Here is a 22,026-nt window from a genome sequence, read left to right on the forward strand (position 1 = left end):
ACTTCCTGCATATGCCTGGAAAATATGTCATAGATTCAAATTGTCTTGTCTAAAGTACACTGATTGCGTACATGAGTGCAATATGGGGAATCAGTTGAAGGGAACACAGAGCCATCAGCTATTCGGTCAGTGCGAGAGACTTGTCTAAATGTAGAGTTCGTGAATCATCTTCGGACTGTAGTTTGGAAACCTATGCCAACGCTGTAAAACTCTTTCAGTTTGCTTATGTTGTAACTGGCTTTTATTTAAAATCAGCCGATGTGTGGTGTGTTATGCTATCTGCTGTAAGAATATGATTTACGCGGTGCAACGTCTAGTTTCCTGCGGAAGGTCATGGATCAGAACTCCTTAATGCCAGTTTAGAACCTGGCACAGGTCTTTAAGTCGAGGCAGAAAAAAAAGGAAATGTTTGGCATTGTACAAAAGCGAGTTAGAAACAGTGTTTGAGGCAACTAAACAGGAGCAGAGGGAGCTTCACATGCGATTTAGTATAGTCTGTGGGACACGATCATTCGCCTAGAGCATTGGTGATCAAACTTTAAAGTGGCCTCTGCAGTGACTGTATATGTAATAGGATCGTGCCACATAGGAGGCAGTAGCAACAGCAGTTTGATGTGTAAATTCGGAGAATGACTGTGTGTACCGTTAGGAATGCTTGGATCGCTGCACGCTGCACTGTTCTGGGGAGTATTGTGAAATTTCTTTCTCTGCGCTGGAGCCCCACCAGAGCTTTGCATCACAGCGCCAGCAACGGTGCCTAGGTGACTTCTATATTGGATGAAGTTAGTTGAGCTTTTATAAATTTTTCTCTGTTGGGGGTAGAGAATAACGAGGATAGCATCTTGGGCTGATTGATTTGAATGGACGCAGATCTGCTTCGGGCTGTAGTATCTGTATGTAGTTTGGAGATGTGCCACACTGCCTGCATTTCCACCAAATGGTCAAAACACGGTAATGTTGCAGTAACTCAGGTTGTTCTGTTTCTACATAGAAGGTGGTGGACATGTCTTTGTACGACTTATGTTCAGTTCCAACTTAAATTGGAACAATCACATGCAGAAATCTGTAGAAATGGGAGCAGTTGCAAGATGCGTAGAGGGTGACAGAAACCACGTTGGAATTTTACTGTTTGAGGGAGTGGAAAATACCCCTTACATACTACGTTCCTTAGCCAAATTACTTTCAAAATGTGGTAATTTTATCACGAGGTTGCATCATGGGCTATGTGTTGGTCTGGTAATACAGATTCCTATGATCACCATCATGGTATTTGTCCAGAAAAACCACCTCATTCAGAGGTAATTCCATACTTCGATTCGTAAAGCAGGTATAGCTTTTAACATGGATACTTGTGTGCACTTGTAGAACCAAGATCGTATGTGACAGTAACATGCAGTAGTTTTTGTGATTGTTTTTTTTTTTTTTTTTTTTGACATCTGGCCGATTATGTTTCTCTTTCTAAGACACAGTGGTAGCACTCGCAGGAAGAAATCTAAGAGACATGCACACCCATCGTTGATTTTCAGTCAGTATTATTTCGTATCATAGGCAATCATCTACTGACGAAGTTTTATACTTGGTAGTAGGGGATGTGTGATATGTTTGCATTTGAGCAACATGTTCATAAGGTATGTGTTTGTGTAAAGGAAATGACTATGTCCAGTGGTAAGGAAGGTACATATATTTCCATTTCCAGAGCCACAGCCTTCAGCAGGGTGTGTTTCTGATACTTCGCTCATTGTCGAATGCCTTTCATTTGAGACCACGATTGTAACATTTAATTGAAAGTGTAATTATAAAAATATATGTGACCGGTTTTCTAGAATGATTCTGTGTATCCATGGCCTGTGGTGGGAATGACTCATGTTTCCCATTGCAGCAGCCTCCATCTGAATTCAAAGGCCTGTTGGAGTGGTGGAATGTATTTTAGTTAGGTTTACCATCCTCTAGACGACGGAATAGCGAACTAATACCTAGTATGTGTTGGATAGCTTTCGTGATCAAGTGGAAATCTGAGAATGAAAATGTAGGTGCGTTTGCGTTGGACTGTTATTCCCTCCAATGTAAATTGTTCGGTTGCCTGCTTCTGCAAATTCGTGCCTTTATTTCGTTGAGAGAAGATCGATTGTGGGGTGTGGTTCTAGCAGGTGAAAGAGATGTTTGCTTGTTCTGTAGACATAAGAAACACGTTAGTTGAGTTTGTAAATTATAGGGGTGATTTCGAATCTTTTACATCAGCGAGATCGGTATTTGCGGGTGGAAATATCATTTTTCATCTGTTTGTTTGTAGTTACTCAGTGGAATAGAGCATGCACCATCTAGCTAAGGTTTCGGGTTTGTAGAGAAATAATTTCCAGTCTATATCATCGGAATTATGTTGCGTGAGCAGTCGGAAGGCTACTGCTGTGTGCTTGATATCGAGAAGCATCGCGATAATGATATAATATTATGGTAAACCATGTGAAAGTACTTGTGTTCTTGTATTCAAGTTCCTGTCATCAGTGGGAGAGCAGTGTAATTGAGTAAGAGTCTTTCCGTATTTGACGGTATGTATGGCACTATGCGAGGTTTAGTTGTAGCTGTAGTATGGCGATCAGTGTAAAATAGTTTATTGCCGCTGAAAGCCTGATCTGTAGAAAGAAAGAAAAGGAGGATGGTGCTTTCCTGGGACTGATGAGCATCGTAACATATAGCTGGTTTGAGTGTAGGTAACCCATAATTTTTTTGGGTGCTGTACCGATAAAAAATTTAACTGGACTGTTTGTGTAAAATGTGTATATATTGCACTGTAAAGTTACTGTGGCTTATGTTTTGGCACGACTAGAGAGGATGACTGTGTGTCCTATTGTGAGGTACAGTCATGCTCAAAAGTATCCAAACGACCTGAACTGCACTTCGCCTGATTTGCATGAAACCCACATAACGCAGCTGTCTAGCAGGTCCTCTAATCGATCCTTGGTACAGCCGTTTGACTATTGAAAATGGTTCCGACAAGTCACCACTCGAAAACACTGCTCTGTATCGCAATAACTCAAGATGAAAAGTAATACCACGATACTACAAATGTCAGGGAACACCTTATCACAGATAAGACTGTGCTTAAGGCTTGTAAGCTCATGTTTATTGCAATAAATGATATACCTGAAATGTTGTCACTCTCATTATTACGTCAGATAGGTAATGCACGTAGTAAGCTCGTCGTATTCATGATTTCCTCTTCAAAGTAACGTACCGAATTTATTATTTAACACAATATGACATTAAAAATTTACGTTTTTCACTAGCAGCAAGTGGAAAATATGAATGAACTTCAAATGACACGAGGAAACGCCTCGTTCTGCATATCGATTCAAACCCATGTCATGGAGACTAAGATTTCGTGGCCGGCCAAAGTGGCCGCACGGTTCTGGCGCTGCAGTCTGGAACCGCGAGACCGCTACGGTCGCAGGTTCGAATCCTGCCTCGGGCATGGATGTGTGTGATGTCCTTAGGTTAGTTAGGTTTAACTAGTTCTAAGTTCTAGGGGACTAATGACCTAAGCAGTTGAGTCCCATAGTGCTCAGAGCCATTTGAACCATTAAGATTTCGTGACTGACGGAAACTAACAGTCATTCCTGACTACGCATCCAGAGAGTGATATACCTCGATTTTAGAAAGTATCAGTTAACAAATATCAACTTCAAATTACATAACGTAAACATTTTAACGGACGTGAATTCCTACCCAGCATCTATAGTTCCTGTTAACGAACTACGAGAGATGTTAAATATTGCTTCTTCACAAGTAACTTACTTGAAATGCAGTGAGGTAAAGCTTTGTGTTGGACAGGGATTCGAACCCAGAACCTAATAGGATTGTTATCGAAGCGCAATCAGCTGTGACGTATCGGATTTTCTTGGCAGTAGCTACATGTTTTAACTGAAATGACGAGACGAAACATTACTTTCTTCCTTTCCAGCTCTCCAAGCCGGCACCTATCGCTGTTATGTTCTAGAAAAACCAACGTTAAATATGGGTTTGTTACACCAGCAGCGACATGTGAGCTTTTTTGAACTAGAAATAATATGACGAAGAGTTCAGTGCTGACTAGGAATCGAACTCCACACAGAGACGTCAGCCACCGAATTTTCCCCACCAGCAGCTCGGAATAACATACTTGAACTTACAGTGATCTCTCAAATACTTCTGTGTCTCACTGGGAGTCAAAAACGTCAAATATCGTTAGTGTTGACAACGAATGAAAATGCATTTAAAATCAAAATTATTATCCATCAGCACGTAGGTGTTTTCATGCTAGAGCTTGATAATACATAATGAAAACTTAAGTGCCAGCCCAGGATTCGAACCTATTAACGCGCAACATATAGAGATGTTGAGGCATCTGCAGTTTTGAACAAACAACAAATTGTAGTCGCGAAGGGATCAATTTCCACGTTAAGGGTGGTCTGAGTTGCATTCCCAGTTCAGAGAGAATTTTATCGTCATACAGAAGCTCAAGTAAAAGATGAAATAATTGTCCTATGACCCCATATAGTGTTTGTTTCTTCACTAGAAATAAATAACTAGTATAAAAATGGTTACTGGTGATAGAGTTCCCAAATTTCGCCACTCCTGACTTTGTGGTTCAACCCGACGTCTACTTGGTAGAGAAGGAATATCATGTTTAATGTGAATTTCAGACCACAATGCCCTATACCTTCTGCACTTGGCGTAGCTAGAAGAGAATAGAATCGGTCTCTCCCTATTAAAAATTATCGGCAGAAGTTGGAATCGTACCCAGGTCATCATCATAGGAACCTATTATCAATCCAACAGACCACCAAACCCTCTACTCTGAGACTCATTGTTCTATCATAACGCCGTTGCGTCACACTCGATGAGAATTCTGACACACAGGTTCCCTGTAGTGGTTTGCAGCATGTTCAGTACACTCATTTACTTGATTGACCGAATCGTCATGAACTAGCTGCCTCGGCTACCCAGTGCATACATTCGATTCCATTTTGCAATCACTTCATGAGCTGTTGTAGCTTTATGACAGCTGGTAGTGTAACTGTAAGCGTCGCACGCCGTAGATATAAGACGTCACGAGTTCTAATACATTCACTGCTACATTAAAACGCAATTCTGCTGTCAGCTGTAGTTATCAATTTAATGGAACTTTCAACATAATTCCCTTCACTTCTCAACCATGTGGGAAAAGGGCTAACGTTATGCAAAATTTCGTTCTTTTCAGTTTTAATAGACGGCCAGGCAGCAGATGCATCTCGAAGCTTTTGTATTATGTGTGGGGAGAGCGCATCGTGCCTAAGTAGACCTAAAAGTATTTTGTACATTAGCTTCTTCAAACCTTGTTTGACAGCTTTAACTAAGAACATGTTTTCTACATGCATGTAAACAACAAACTGCATGTGCATTGTCAGACTGTTACAGATAACATCGGAGAATTCAAATATATCGTTCATGATTAATGTCTCTCTCACGTTTAGTGTTGTTTTAACAACACTAAAAGAAACCTTACGAATATTGTGCACTGTATTGTAAGAAATGAAATAAAACTACCCACGATAATCTGTACGACGAAAGTCTGTTTTAATAAAACTATCTGTACACAAGCGTGTCTCTATCGGCACAAACTAGTAAAATACTACTCACTTAGATTTCGATTGGGTCTGTGTTTAATTTGTATGCTGTGACATACTCAACAGGTATGCAAATGTGGCAATTCATAAATAAAGTTATCTATTCCTAGAAACCCAATATTAGCTTGTCAGCAGCGCAAAGAGGCGTTACCTGTTGTGCAGCATTGTAAGTTTTTCACCATTGCACTATGAGCTGAAAGTATTTTCTTGCTATTTCCTTATCGATGTTTGATCTGACTGCTTGTAGATTTTCCACAGAGGGGATAAAAACGTTACAGTCTGCGAGACTGGAACCGTGAACCACAACAGACACTTTTGGACAAGTCAGCAAGTCCCCACAGAGCTAGCGCAGATATTCCTGTTAAAACGCCAATAGTGTCTAGGACTCGTAAACCGCTATTTAAAGGCCGAGATTTGCGATTTCCACATGCAACGACATTCCTGGGCTGAAAACCATAAATTTACAATCTTTTGTTACACCTCAAGCGATAATAACTCAGATTACTCAATGGAAATGACAGGAAAATTCAACTGAACTTTAGAGCTTAATTCCGTGCACACCAGGAAGTAACTCGTCGACCACAGAGTTGCCAAACATACCTTGCCTTGTTGCCAAATCCCAGTTACAGTACCAGCAGGAAGAAGACAAACTGATGTGATCCTGCAGCAGCCTGGAAAGTGACTATAGCTGGCGTCTCAAGGACGCGGCTGCTATGGCTTGGAATACGTAATGCGTCTGATTCGCATTTCTGTAACTAGGTTTCGGGATTGGAGCGTAGTTACTAATAATACTCAGAACTGATTGCAAATTAAGAATCATAAATCGGTAAGTCTCATAGTTGCTTTTATATTTCTTTCTGACTGTAGTCAAAACAAAGAAACTCATTCACGGACGTTTTCGTGCCTCGCCTATAGTCGAGCACAACAAACAAATAAAAATAAAAAAAGAAAGAGTGTGTGTGTGTGTGTGTGTGTGTGTGTGTGTGTGTGTGTGTGTGTGTTCGTGTGTGTTCAAATGGTTCAAATGGCTCTGAGCACTATGGGACTTAACATCGGAGGTCATCAGTCCCCTAGAACTTAGAACTAACCTAAGGACATCGCACACATCCATGCCCGAGGCAGGATTTGAACCTGCGTCCGTAGCGGTCGCGCGGTGCCAGACTGAAGCGCCTAGAACCGCTCCGCCACTCCGGCCGGCCTTTTGTGTGTGTGTGCGTGTGAGAGAGCGAGAGAGAGAGAGAGAGAGAGAGAGAGAGAGAGAAGAGAGAGTGGGAGAGAGAGAGAGTGAGTGAGAGATAGAAATAAAAAAGAATGAGAGAGAGGGTAATGAATTGTTGTAAAGAAATTGAATACCATTATGTAAAGAAATCTGTCATTAAAATGACGCGTTCCACATCATTACGAAATGTCGTATTCTTGATTAAGGATGAATCTAATCTAATCTAATCATATTGCTGACTAGCCGTGAAGAGTCATGAATTTAGCGAAATTTTCGCCAATATCAGTAACCAAATCTAAACTTCAAAATAAAAGACGACAGTTTTTGTAATAACCTGGGACTCCTATCAAGACCACTTCATCCCTGTTAACAAACCACGAAAGATATCTGATACATCTCCATTCAGAAGTAACAAAGTGTGTATGCATTTAAAGATGAAGCGCATGATGTAAAGTTCTGTGTCGGAGATACGAACCCAAATGTAATAGGATTGTTAACTAAATAATCAAAAGTATCAAATGTTACGTATCGGATTTTCTTACCAGCTACTAGGTGTTTGCATATAAGATAAGGATACAAATTTTTGGGCCTGAGCGACGATCGAACCGCACTCCTATCGTTCTTCTTTATCGTGCACGAATATAGATTAAGTGTCAATTGCTTACTCAACAACAGTAAGATGTGTGCGTGTTTCATTAGAAATTTCAGTCTTGGAAAAAGGAACTATACTGTTCTGAGAGATTCAGATCCTCGAGATACACATTCGAATCACACTCCAGCGGCAAATTTTTGAACTTCTCTGGTTCAATCTAGTATAAGTAAAATAAGAGCCCTGTTCTTTTAAATGGCTATCCGTCCATCAAAAAAAATTTTTTTTCTAATCTAAGTAAGTTTACTGGCGACAGTATTTCTGTTTACCATGACCTCCACCTATGTCATTTCCCAACGTAAACAGGCTCGTCCCAGTTGGGAATGAAGGAACGTGACGTTTAATGGGGATTCTGGATTATAACGTCTTCCTCTTGAGATTACCACAGGAAAAGTGAATCTGTTTGTGCTTCTTAAAAGTAAATGCCTGAACCCAAGCATTGCACTTGTGATAGTTCGTTCCATCAGACCATTGTAGCCACATTTCTCAGCCCCAGGATTGCAGCAACGGATGATGTGCTTAGCTTACAAAATTAGTCACGTTGGAAAAAATGCGAGTCTATTAAATGGTTAAGTAGAAGCAAGCTTCTGACGCGGAGATTATGCTGTTCTCATGTCAGCAGGATGTAAAGACTCTTCTAGGCATCATAGCCTCGATGCGAAGCCATTTTAAAATTTTCACTAATTCAGGACATTTCTTAGTTTGAGAAAATCCACTGTGGAGTGTGAAGTTACCGGATAATTCGATTATTACCATCATTATTACTATAATTTTCTTCATACCGCTGCTGGAACACATGTGCTTGAAAATCATTTAAGGCCTTTTGGTCATTATAGAAGTAGTTGCCCAAGAACAGATTCTTTCCCTGTCTACGGAATCCTTTTCATTTTAATATGAAACATCAGCAATTACTTACAGATTTCATTAAAACTAAAGTAACTGATGAAGACATTACTTGTTAACAAAGACACGCTGCCTTTCTTCATTTACTTACGCCTAGGAATGGCTGTCGAATACTGTTAAACCAAAATCCAAGGGATTATACTGCCTTCCGATATACGTCGCTGTCAGTTCTTCCATATGATTTGGCCGAGGTGACCTGTTTCAAGTTGTATACGACAGAGAATGTTTTAGAAAATCAATTGTTTTCCTTTGCAATAAACAGAAAGATTTTCGTTCTAAGCTATCCAAGTTCAAAATTGTCGCAATATTAGTTGAAATTTAATACTCGCTTCTATAATGTAGGAAAGTATTTCACAGTTGCAAAACCCACATACGACTCATTGTCCTTACACTTAGTCGCTGACCATAAATTCTAGCTCAGATTGACACCAGTTTAAGTAACCTAATGTAGCGATGACTGTTTGCCAGTGCTTTTTCTCAACGGAAATTATGCAGTTCACTGTTGGTGAGTAAGGAATTGATACTTAAGCTATGTTCGAGGTCGATAAAGAAGAATGATAGGATTGCGGATCGATTGTCGCTCAGGCACAAAAGTTTGTATTCTTATTTTAGATTCAAACACCTCGCAGCTGGTAAGAAAAAACCGATAAGTAACTTTGATTTTATTTAGATACAATCCGATTACCTGTTGGGTTCGTATCTCCGTCACAGAACTTCACCTCATGTGCTTCATCTTTAAATTAATACACACTTTGTTACTTCTGAATGGAGGTGTATCGGACATCGTTCGTGGTTAGTTAACAGGGATGAAAGGGTCTTGATTGGAGTCCCGGATTATTACAAAAATTTTCGTCTTTTATCTCCAAGTTTAGATTTGGTTACTGATAGTGGCGAAAATTTCGCTAATTCACGACTCTTCACGGCTAGTCAGCAATATGATAAGATTAGATTAGATTATATTAATTTCGTAATGACATGGGACATGTCATTTTAACGGAAGATTTCTTTACATACCAGTATTAAATTCCTTTACAACAATATTTTACCCTCTCTCTCATAATTTTTTTTTTATTTTTATCTCTCTTTCTCTCTCTCTCTCTCTCTCTCTCTCTCTCTCTCTCTCACACACACACACACACACACACACACATTCTTTTTATTGATATTTGTTTGGTGTGTTCACGAGAACGTTCGTTAATGAGTTTCTTAGTTTTGATTACAGTTACGAAAAAAATATAAAAACAACTATGAGAGTAACTGATTTATGATGCTTAATTTGCAGTCAGTTCTGAGTATTATTAGTAACTACGCTCCAGTCCTGAAACCTAGTTACAGAAATGCGAATCAGACGCATTACGTATTCCAAGCCATAGCAGCCGCATCCTTGAGACGCCAGCTATGGTCACTTTCCAGGCTGCTGCAGGATCACATCAGTTTGTCTTCTTCCTGCTGGTGCTGTAACTGAAATTTGGCAACAAGGCAAGGTATGTTTGGCAACTCTGTGATCGACGAGTTACTTCCTGGTGTGCACGGAAGGAAGCCTCAAAGTTCAATTGATTTTTCCTGTCATTTCCATCGAATTATCTGAGTTATTATCGATTGAGGTGAAACAAAATTTGTAAATTTACGGTTTTCAGCCCAGTAAGGTCGTTGCACGCGGAAACCACAAATAATCTCGTCCTTAAAATAGCGGTTTACGAGTTCTAGCCACTATATGGGCTCGTAACTGGAAGGTACAACCCATACGTCATCGCTGGCTGTGTGCGGACGTGCTGACCTGTAAAAAGCGTCTGTTATGGTTCGCGATTCCATTCTCGCAGATTGTAACGTTCTTGTCCCCTCTGTGAAAGAGCTACAAGCAGTCAGATCAAACATCGATAAGAAAATCGCAAGTAAATACTTTCAGCTCATAGTGCAATGGCGAAAAACTTACAATGCTGCACAACAGGTAACGCCTCTTTCCGCTGCTGACAAGCTAATATTGGGTTTCTAGGAATACATAACTTTATTTATGAAATCCCACATTTGAATACCTGTTGATTATGACAAAGCATACCAAATAAACACAGACCCAATCGAAATCTAAGTGAGTAGTATCTTACTAATTCTTGCAAATGGGGACACGTTTGTGTGCAGATACTCAGTTTTATTAAAACAGACTTTCGTCGTAAGGTTATCGTGGGTAGTTTTATTTCATTTCTTATAATACAGTGCACAATACTCGTAAGGTTTCTTTTAGTGTTGTTAAAAGAAGAATAAAATGCCACTACCAGACGACAACTAATGTACAAAATACTTTTGTGTCTACTTAGGCATAATGCGCTCTCCCCACACATAATACAAAAGCTTCGAGATGCATCTGCTGTCTGGCCGTCTATTAAACCTGAAAAAGGACAAAATTTTGCAGAACGTTAGCCCGTTTCCCACTTGGGAGTATTTTGGGTTGAGAAGTGAAGGGAATTATGTTGAAAGTTCCATTAAATTGATAACTACAGAAGACAGCAGAATTGCGTTTTAAAAGATATAGCAGAGAATGTAATAGAACTCGCGACGTCTTATTTACGGTGAGCGACGCTTACCATTACAAGCTGTAATGTAGTTACAACACCTCATGAAGCGATTACAAAATAAAATCGAATGTGTGCCCTGGGTAGCCGAGGCACCTAGTTAATGGCGATTCGGTCAACCAAGTAAATGAGTGTACTGAACATGCTGCACGCCACTACAGGGAGCCTGTGTGTCAGAATTCTCATCGGTTGTGCCGCAATGGTGTTATGATAGAACAATGAGTCTCAAAGAAGAGGGTTTGGTGGCCTGTTGGATTGATAATAGATTCCTATGATGATGGTCTGGGTTAGATTCCAACTTCTGCCAATGATTTTTAGTAGGGAGAGGCAGATTCTATTCTCTTCTAGCTACGCCAAGTGCAGAAGGTATAAGGCATTGTGGTCTGAAATTCACATTAAACATGATATTCCTTCTCTACCAAGTAGACGACAGGTTGAACCACAATAAAGTCAGGAGTGGCGAAATTTGGGAACCCTATCACCAGCAACCTTTTTTATACTAGTGATTTATTTCTAGTGACGAAACAAACGCTATGTGAGGTCACAGGACAATTATTTCATCTTTTATTTGAGCTTCTGTATGACGATAAAATTCTCTCTGAACTGGGAATGCAACTCAGACCGCCCTTAACGTGGAAATTGATCCCTTCGCGACTACAATTTGTTGTTTGTTCAAAACTGCAGATGCCTCAACATCTCTACATGTTGCGCGTTAATAGGTTCGAATCCTGGGCTGGCACTTAAGTTTTCATTATGTATTATCAAGCTCTAGCTTGAAAACACCTATCTGCTGATGGATAATAATTTTGATTTTAAATGCATTTTCATTCGTTGTCAACACTAACGATATTTGACGTTTTTGACTCCCAGTGAGACACAGAAGCATTTGAGAGATCACTGTAAGTTCAAGTATGTTATTCCGAGCTGCTGGTGGGGAAAAATTCGGTGGATGACGTCTCTGTGGGGAGTTCGATTCCTAGTCAGCACTGAACTCTTCGTCATATTATTTCTAGTTCAAAAAAGCTCACATGTCGCTGCTGGTGTAACAAACCCATATTTAACGTTGGTTTTCTCTAGAACATAACAGCGATAAGTGGAGGCTTGGAGTCCTGGGAAGGAAAAAATAATGTTTCGTCTCGTCATTTCAGTTAAAACATCTAGCTACTGCCGAGAAAATCCGATATGTCACAGCTGATTGCGCTTCGATACCAATCCGATTAGGTACTGGGTACGAATCTCTGTCCAACACAAAGCTTTACCTCACTGCATTTCAAGTAAGTTACTTGTGAAGAAGCAATATTTAACATCTCTCGTAGCTCGTTAACAGGAACTATAGATGCTGGGTAGGAATTCGCGTCAATTAAAATGTTTACGTTATGTAATTTAAAGTTGATATTTGCTAACTGATACTGTCTAAAATCGAGGTATATCACTCTCTGTATGCCTAGTCAGGAACGACTGTTTGTTTCCGTCAGTCACGAAATCTTAGTCTGCATGACATGGGTTTGAATCCATATGCAAAACGAGATGTTTCGTCGTGTCATTTGAAGTTCACTCGTATTTTCCACTTACTGCTAGGGAAAAAAGTAAATTTTTAATGTCATTTTGCGTTAAATAATAAATCCGGTACGTTACTTTGAAGAGAAAATCATGAATACGACGAACTTACTACGTGCATTACCTATCTGACATAATAATGAGTGGTAACATTTCATGTATATCAATAAATGTGCGCTTACAAGCCTTAAGCACAGTCCTATCTGTGATAAGGTGTTCCCTGATATTTGTAGTATCGTGGTATTACTTTACATCTTGAGTTATTGCGATACAGAGCAGATTTTTCTAGAGGTGATTTATTGGAATCATTTTCAATAGTCAAACGACTGTGCCAAGGAGCGATTAGATGACCTGCTAGACAGCTGTGTTATGCGGGTTGCATGCGAGTCAGGCGAAATGCAATTCAGGTCGTTCGGATACTTTTGAGCACCACTGTACATATAGATTCAGCGCGTCAATAACCGCGAGAGATTTTTTACGTGGAAAATTATGTGCGCTATTAATACTGAGACTGGTTCCAGAAGCATAGATGTCAAGAGGAAATATTACCTTTACATCAATCGGTGTCAGACTGTAGCAGCAATCATAATATGCAATTGTACTTTCGCTGGTAAATATGTTCCTGACTTTCAACATCCTTTTGAGTCTCGTATGTATTTGATGGTCTATAGACAACTTTACAGGGTTAACTTTCAACGCACTTCTAACGATCTGTGCAAAGTAATTTTACCGCTGAAAATCTTGTCTGCAGAAAGATAGAAAAAGTGGATGCTGCTTCGATATTGGTGGCATTAGTAATTCGGCGGGTAATTCGATAAGAGCCAATCATAGTGCTCGATTCATTCACATCCTCTGTGCTGGGATATAGGAGCCTCTACGTAGTGGTGAGAGCATTTGCGTATGTTGAGGGCAGGAAGGGTAACAAATGTTCAGATGTGTGTGAAATCTTATGGGACTTAACTGCTAAGGTCATCAGTCCCTAAGGTTACTCACTACTTAACCTAAATTATCCTAAGGACAAACACACACATCCATGCCTGAGGGAGGACTCGAACCTCTGCCGGGACCAGCCACACAGTCCATGACTGCAGCGCCTCAGGCCGCTCGGCTAATCTGATGCGGCAGGAAGGGTAACATGTGATGGAGTGGGTACCACGATAGTAGCACTGGAGAGAGTGTATTCGACGTTATTTTCGCAAATAGGTTCTGTTAGGGCAAGAATTTTCGTGCACACAAGCTGAGACATCAAGAAAGCGAGTGTTAACTATTTCTGGAACACTATAAATTTCTGCTAGGTCGACTGAGTTCTTGCTTTTTATATAGTCATGTGACATGAGGATAAGATTGAGAACGTTTTAGATGGCGAGTCGCCATGCAGACGTTTCGCGGCGAGGTGTCAGTCACGCTGGGCTGTTAAGCAGGGTTAAACAGGTGTGTCATGTTGTGCTAGGAGCAATGCGCCATGTGCCACTCTGTCATTAATGGTAAACACAAGTGCTGTCCAGATATGTCTCGCAAATGTGGGATGCGTCTTGGAGTTCTGTGATGTGAGTATAAGAGTGGCTGTATACTCGAAAATAGCGGCAACTTTTATCTGCGTTGGGTGGCATCTCGCGGCTGCACTCAAAACTGATCACATTAGCACTGGTGTCTAGGTGAACAGGTATTGCAATAGGAATTTCTCTGATGTCAAGTACGAAAGGGATGTCGCCATCTCATGCTTGAGGACACCTGCGTGTAGTTTGACAGCTGACAGCTGCATCACTTGGCGGGGGTTGCTGCTAACCTCCTGTGCACTCTAGTGGATAAGGGGTGGTGGACGGTGCTTGTGCATGTCTTTGTTGTATTATTTCGCAAGCAGGTCAGTAAGCTGTGCTGTGCGTTATTTGGACAGATTACGAGTTGATTTCATGTCTGCACATGTGTGTACTGCATTATTTACGAGTCCACATGTCTGTACTGAAATTATTTCGGAAAATTAGGAGTTGTTTGGGTGTCTGTGGACTGTGTATTGTAACCTGAAGCTCATCAGGGCGAGTATTTTGTGTCAGTGTGATAAATATACTCCATCCCTAAATAAAATGTTCCAAAATAAATAGAGTGCACTCCTTCCTTTCCCCAGCAGACCAGTGCAGCCTAAGTCATTTTCGCGCCATTTTCTCCCTACAGACCACCATCTGGGATTTGGTCACAAGAGGGATGACAGAACCCTCTGGTGGCAGTAATGTGTACTAGGTCAGTTGGAGTCTAGACCTCATTGTGGAGACATTGTTTGCAAAATGAAAACTTATATCCATCATAGGCAGAGTCGTTTTCCCGCCAGTTACTCCCACCAGATTACATCATGCACTGTGCATGTTATTGCACGTTAGTACACTTTAGTACATGTTAGTGCATGTTAGCCTGACAACATTGGCTGGAAGGGGGAAGTGGCGGTCAGTTGAGGATCATGGTGGATACTTTCCTTCCAAGTCCAGGTGGGTGTGGGATTCGTGAAAATTCATTCCAAGTCCATGGCAGCACTCTCTGGTGGTGTCAATATGTACTAGGCATCGTGGTGAACACAATGTATGCCACCATCTTGAATAACGGTAGTCGCATCATCTCATGACGTCAGGGATGATGGCGCCCTCTGGTGCCAGTACTGTGTACTAAGTCAGTTGGAGTCTGGAACTCTTGGTGAACACAATGTATACCGCCATCTAGGATTATGTCACAGAAGAGAGCGCCCTCTGGTGGTGGCGCTGTGTACGAAATCAGTTGGAGTCTGGAGCTCTTGGTGAAGACACCAGATGGCCATACTGCTTGAAATTGTTTAAATAAAAAGTCCTTCTTCCACGAATCCTTAGGAGGACATGGCGGTCGGGTGACTGAGGTTAGTACAAGTGTCCTTTCCTATGCGCCATTTTCTTAGCTTAATAGAGATACGCGAATTGACCTTTGTTTACTGCCAAAATTCAAATTTCCCACCAGTTCATAGGAAGAAGTGGCGTCAGGTGACAGGTTGGTGCAGGTAGGCCAAGTGAGCAATCTTCCCACAATTTTCTTAGGTTAGTAGCGAAACCACAAGTGACCTTTGTTTACCACAAAAATTCAAACTTGGTCCTAATGGCTCTGAGTACGATGGGACTTAACATCTGAGGTCATCAGTCCCCTAGAACTTAGAACTACTTAAATCTAACTAACCTAAGGACATCACACACATCCATGCTTGAGGCAGGATTCGAACCAGTGACCGTAGCGGCCGCGCGGTTCCGGTCTGAAGCGCCTAGAACCGATTGGCCACCGCAGCCAGCATTTCAAACTTGGCGCCAGTTCATAGGAAGAGGTGGCGGTTGGATGACTTAGGTTAGCCCAAGTGGCCTATGTTCCAGCGATTTTCTTAGTAGAGATAACCGTGGTGCGAAGCATTATCATGTTGGAATTTGAACTTCCCACCATTTTTCTGGGGGAGGGGTGTGGCACTTTCCCACCAAAACTCTAACTTCCCAACAAAATCAGCCAAATTCAATGACGCCATGTCCGCCATCTTGGATGACGTCATGCACTGTTACCAAGTCTACAAGTCGCTATCTTGGGTGACGTCATTGCCGATATCTTGGATACATCTGGCAACAATGCAGAGTGGTGTGTTGCCTGATTTGTTTCAATACTTATATGTGTGTGTGTGTTTTCTTTACATTTCAGCAATGACACAAGGGCTGCATCATATCAAGAACGAAAACGACTGTTTCATTTTTTACAGTATTTACTGAATAACTGTTTCTTGTATGCACTAAATTCCACGTTGCACTCCGTCGTCAGGCCACAAGTGGCCCATCGGGACCATCCGACGCCGTATCATCCTCAGTTGAGGATGCGGATAGGAGGGGCGTGTGGTCAGCACACCGCTCTCCCGGTCGTTATAATGGTTTTCTTTGACTGGAGCCACTACTATTCAGTCGAGTAGCTCCTCAATTGGCATCACGAGGCTGAGTGCACCCCGAAAAATGGCAACAGCGCATGGCCGCTGAATGGTCACCCATCCAAGTGCCGACCACGCCAGACTGCGCTTAACTTCGGTGATCTCACGGGAACCGGTGTATCCAGTGCGGCAAGGCCGTTGCCAAATTCCACGTATCTTCTCTCAAACTGATGGATGTCCCTGTAGCTTTTCGTTTTGATACCATATTGATAAACTGTTCGAAACCGTCTGTACGCCACTATACATATGGAGATAGTTCACATACCTTTATAGACAGTTTGAACACACGACAGTCCAGTCCAATCTTTCTAAGTGAGTGGATAGCATCATTCTTAGGAAGAACAAGTTTGTAATGGTGTAGTGCTACAGATAAATTGGTCAACATCCAAATCTCACCATGAGTGTCTCGCCATCATACAATGGAGTTATAGATAGCAGGAGGTTAGCACAGGAAATGTCTGCAGATGGAAGATACTAGGAGGTCACCTCTTGTGGGTGGTGTAGAATTCTGTACAACACAGTTCATCCTATTCTAACTCCATAAATTACACTCTAATACTTCTTTATGCATTTTAAATCTCTTATACAATCCGTCAGTCACTGTCTACTGATGATTCTGTACCATTATTTAAGAGTTTGAACCGCTAGCTGTTAAATTATTTGTTGAAGGGAAAAGCAGTAGAGCAATGGGATTAACTGGTGGCTTTTCACCCACCACATCAACATTCTGTACTTGTGGTAACACTGGAATGTTCTGGGACAAGTAGTGTCTAGTACTGACCTGCACCATTTTGAGTTCGTCCCCCAGCACAGAAAAGCAGCAGAGCACTGGGAGGAACTGGTGGCTTTTCATCCACCACATCAACGTTCTGTCCTTGTGGTAATCTCCTGAGTGTAGGGGACTGGCTGGATGTTTTCGTTACACAAATCGACGACTGCTTGCAGCTTGTTGTCCCGCTCCAACATGCTGGTCAGGTGCACTACAGGTGTTACTACCAAACTGGCTCCAACACGCCAGAGTTTTCTGCAGGTTTCGCTGAGCTGATGACAGCTGCTGCTCGTCCACATAGTGGATGTCGCTGCCACTCCATACACGATGGCGGCTGCTCCTGAACAAAGAAGAAGAAACAAGAAGCACTCACAGACAGTGACACAGATCTGAACATAGAAAGGAAACTTGACAAAGAAGAGAAAAAACTGCTACATGTGGTAATAGTAGCAATGACATATCATGTGTATTAGTTTTACACTTCTGTGTTGCAGATGAGGATCTCAGTTGCTGCTGATGAGTCATGGTTCTTCCACTGACAGACTGTGACTGAGAGTGTGTCCATCTTATATCCCCTAAAGTCCCGATCACGTGGCTAGATGTAGTGTTCCCACATTTCTATTGGTTCCCCCCAATTTTCAGGTGGAAGGAGGAGGTGACTGCTTATGTTCCTATTGGTTCCTGGGAGAAGTGTGGGGGGGAGAAAGAAACATGTTTCAAGTGCCCCACGTGGTAGTTTTCAGAAATAGCTCAGCCGAAACATCAAGGTGAACACCACTGGTTCATTGTGTCTGGGTAGTTGAATAGGACGAGGTTGTTTCCTGCACGTAGGCCTCTCTCCTGACCTATGCAACTGGGAACACATGAGGCGGGTGTGGCTCCTGGCATGTCTAGCCTGTGATCAGTGCGAGAAGGGATCAGAAGGTTTTTAATAGTGTAATTACCTGAGATAAGCTATGTTCAATCCGATTTCGTGACAATGCTTCTTGTGAAACTGGAGCAAAACGATCTGTTTACGTATTTAATTATTTTCGACGAATTTTACGGGACTTAAATCTTCCAAAATTAAATAAACAGCAGAGAATGATGAGCTTATGGCACCAAATAAAGAGATCCAACCCATGCAAATTGAATTTTACAAATAACCTATATATTGTTACACCCTCCGCGGTGTAGTTGAATTTCCTGTAGTGGTATCCTTCCTATCCTCCAGCCGCTCATCGACTGTCCCCATCAGTGTTTTTTGGAGGAGTGGAGAGGGAGGGTGCGATGGGTGTGACTTTCTGTGGTAATCCAGTGTGCACTCAGTTTATCCTAGCACATCAGAGTGAGCACACATGCGAAAATTTTCAATAGAAATATCTCCAATCTGCAGAAGTGTAATTACGTGATTTGGACGTTTAATTACTGGACAGAGTAATACTTGCAGCTTCCGCACCAACAGCTCTGCAAAGACAGCGATTTTAAAGACAATTTTTTCTGGGTGGGGAGGGATGAAGTTGGGGATGGGAGTCAATTAATTTTATATAAAAAGTGTGGTTGTATCAGCGAGGGGGAAGGTGGACGACTGGAGACTTCCCAAAAGAGCTGGAGGTAGAGGAGGAGGGAGGTTTCTCAGAAATACTGATTATCTCCAATGGGTCATAAATCGACCCTCATGGGGTCATAGATCAATTAGCATAATCATTGGTTTGCCCCTGAACGTATGCAACCTGCAGACACAAAATGTGTTCGTGCCGCCATTAACCTGTACTGGCACCCACTTCGACCTTCACGCTCCATATACTGCTTTCGTTCTCTGAACATGTAACACCAGCATAAAACAATTTGACAAAACATGACCTCTTCACCTCACACGGTCTGCAAGCGTTCACAGATCGTGAGCACACTAGTTCCACGTGCCCATTCATACCGCATAACAGTACCCACTTCCATTGGGGACCAAATTGACAGTACACGTCCTCCTGCCATCGTCTAGTATAGTCCAAGAACTCTGGCACCTCAGTCTGCTGCTGCCCCCTCTTCCTCGGCACTCTATGCAAGTGCCATTCCTCCTACACTGACGCCCATTCCAGAGTTGTGCCAACAACTGGTGTGTATTCATATGGCGTTTGTTTGTGTACCATCTTCTCTTTCAAAAGTAATGACGAAACTCATTTTCGAAGTATGCCTTGTAGATGGCCTTCACAGCCCCAACACGTTGGGCCCTCTCCTGTGCTCCAGTTACCTGTGCGCAGTTACCTGAAGCATATGGCAAACATTCAGTGTCGCCAATAATACCATTGCACTTAACAAGATTAATTAAAACAGCGCATTTCTCCGCCACTTCCTGTATATACGGCAGTGATAAAAAAGTGTGTCTGGCTTCACGTTTTTGCTTCAGGGGTATGAACAGTAAAACAGTAATTGCCACTACATCAATCTACATTCGTAAAATAGAATTCCCTCCATCTAATAACAGTATAAGACTTGCCTTTTGGAGACAGTTTGACTACATCTATATCCGAATCTACATACATACTCCGCAAGCCGTCGTATTTAACTCCTTTTCCTGTGCTACTCGGTAATAGAGGGAGAGGAAAACGACTCACTATAAGCCTCTGCAGTTTCCTCCATGTTATCTTCGTGGTACCTGCGCGAAATGTACCTTTGTGGCAGTAGAATCGATCTTCAGCGAGCCGAAAAAGCTTGGTCCCTAAATTTCCGCAATAGTGCCTCGCGAAAAGAGCGTTACCTTTCTTCCAAGAATTATCATTTGAGTTCGCGAAGCATTTCTGCAGTGCTTGCGTGCTGATCTAACGGTAACAAATCTAGTACTACGCCTCTGAAATGCTTCCGACCTGGTGGGGATCCCAAGCAGTCAAAGCGTAATCAAGAATGGGTCGCACGAGTATTTCATACGTCGTCTCCTTTATACGTGAGCTACACTTTCCCAAAATTTCCCAGTAAAACTAGCTCGCTTATTCGCCTTCTCGACAACCAAGTTGAGGAGCTCATTCAATTTCATATCGATGTGACTATGTCAAGCAGCACTTTACTAATGCTATATTCAAACATTACAGGATTGTTTTAGAGCACCCAGGCGTTCAGAGCGCCAACTATAAATTGTGTCTGTCGTCTTTGTTACGTCGGGAACGATAAGGAAGGGAAGGCCGTGAGAAGAAGTCAGCCAATCGCACACTGATCGTACCACCCTCCAGGACGACAACGTGACGGGAGTGGACATTAGCGCTGCTCTCGACTGGACGCGGCCATTTGAATGGCAGCTTCAAGTTTAGGCACTTGTATAGAAGCGTCAGCGATAGTTACTTCGCTTGCACTGTCTATGTAGCACCGACTTGTGATTGTTTGTACAGAAGACGATTGCTTATTTTGTATGCCGCCTTTTGCTTGTGACAGTTCTGTGTAATTTTCAAAGTTAAGTATCGTCATTTAATTTTTTGTAATAATACTCATTAATACGATTTGTTTGAATTGTTGGTCTAGCGAACCGAGCATGCAGGATTCCTAGACACCTCATATTTGACGACGAGAATGGAGACAATATTCTTGTATCCCGCTACAGTCACACAAGGCCGACATCCTGCCGTACACCACAGTGTCATCAGGAAACAGCCGTAAAATGCTGTTCACACTGTCCGCCATATCATTTATATATACAGGGTGTTTCAGCAGTGATGGTCAATATTTAGGAATATGACAGGACTGATCATTCGAAACAAAAATGTTAAGTACACGTGGGCACTAAAACGCATACATTAAGAGCTATGAGCAATTCTTGATCTTCAATGCTGTGAAACAGATCTCTTCTACTGCAAGCTCTTTGCTTTCCATATTTTGAGGAGTTGTGGTATTGACCGAAACAAGAGTTGTGTTTCAAAGTAGCGAAGATAAACAAGAGCTCGTAGCTCTTAAGATAGTTCATAGCACCACTGCCCAAAATATGGAAAGGAAAGAGCTTGCAGTAGAAGAGATTTGTTTCACACAACCTAAGAACAAGAGTTGCTCATAGCTCTTAAGGTATCAGTTTTAGAACCCCTGTTTATTTGAGTTTTTTGTTTCGAATGATAATTCCTGTCAAATGCCCTGCATATTGACCATCACCTCTGAAACAACCTGTATAGAGAGCAGGAGTGGTTCTGTCATACTTCCTTGGGGCACTTCTGACGATATTCTTGCATCTGACGAACACTCGCCGTCGGGGACAACTTGCTGGGTTCTATTACCGAAAAAGTCTTTGAGCCCCTCACATATCTGGGAACATAATGTCTTTGCTCCGAACATCAAAGACAGTTGAGCCGTGGTAAAAGAAAAAAAAATTGCTGTTTTGAAGAGCGCGCCGCAGTGCGTTGTGTGAAGCAGTCGCCCTCCGTTTCTGGCGGTGGCGCCGCTGTGGTATTCGCAGCTCTGGTGTCTCCCTCTGGTGGAAAAGCGGAAAGGTTGCCTGTTCACGTGCATTTAAGGGGCGCTATCAGCTCGCCAGTGGGTCAGTCGGAGTGAGGCTAGGTCAATCTCGCGTCACCACCTGCTGGTCTGTCTCTCGTTCGCATTTGTGCGGCAGTTAGTGTCTGTCTGTCGTCGGAGTGCAAGTATGTCTGTCGTTTGGATCAAACTTTAAGCCAGAAAATGGGAGTCTTGCCACTCCGCCAGTAACAGAACTCAGCCAGGGGTCGCCCGGTCGGGGCTGAGTTCTTGTATCTGAGTCTGCGCGTTAGGCCGCCTGCTCGAGTTGCTCGGGCAACGGTTATTGGCGGTT

Source organism: Schistocerca nitens, chromosome 5 (assembly GCF_023898315.1).
Source record: "Schistocerca nitens isolate TAMUIC-IGC-003100 chromosome 5, iqSchNite1.1, whole genome shotgun sequence".
Classification (NCBI taxonomy): Eukaryota; Metazoa; Arthropoda; class Insecta; order Orthoptera; family Acrididae; genus Schistocerca; species Schistocerca nitens.